This window comes from Myotis davidii, unplaced genomic scaffold (genome assembly GCF_000327345.1).
Source record: "Myotis davidii unplaced genomic scaffold, ASM32734v1 scaffold398, whole genome shotgun sequence".
Taxonomy (NCBI): domain Eukaryota; kingdom Metazoa; phylum Chordata; class Mammalia; order Chiroptera; family Vespertilionidae; genus Myotis; species Myotis davidii.
In genome coordinates, this window is record NW_006290024.1 from 59,928 (window position 1) to 60,366 (window position 439).

The following is a 439-nucleotide window of genomic DNA, read 5'->3' on the forward strand; positions in this document are numbered from 1 at the left end:
CTGTTGATATTTGGCTCTGGTGGCTAATGAGTTTGCCGACCACTGTCCTAACTGATAGAAGCACCTATCTGATAAGGTTATTTTGAAGATTACATGGGATTTTCCAATGTAAATGCTCTGTGCACTGTCTGAAATAGAGAAAAGCTTTAAAAGAGCTATTGCTTTGATGATCTACTCTCCCGCTCCCCCGTGTGATTTCCGTGAGATGCTCGAGGCTCAGCGCTTGGCACACTGAAATGCTGTGCAAAGCTGAGAAAATAATTATGCTCCCGTTTATGAAACAATGCATTATTTTTAACTCTCAGACACCATATGCCGTTGAAGGGAGTTTCTTGTTTTGTCACTGGGTACACTGGGTTTGAGCTGGGACCGGGAGATAGAGTTTTGGGGATCAGGAAGGCCAGGAAGAGGATCCAGTGAGTTTGAATCAAAACCCCTG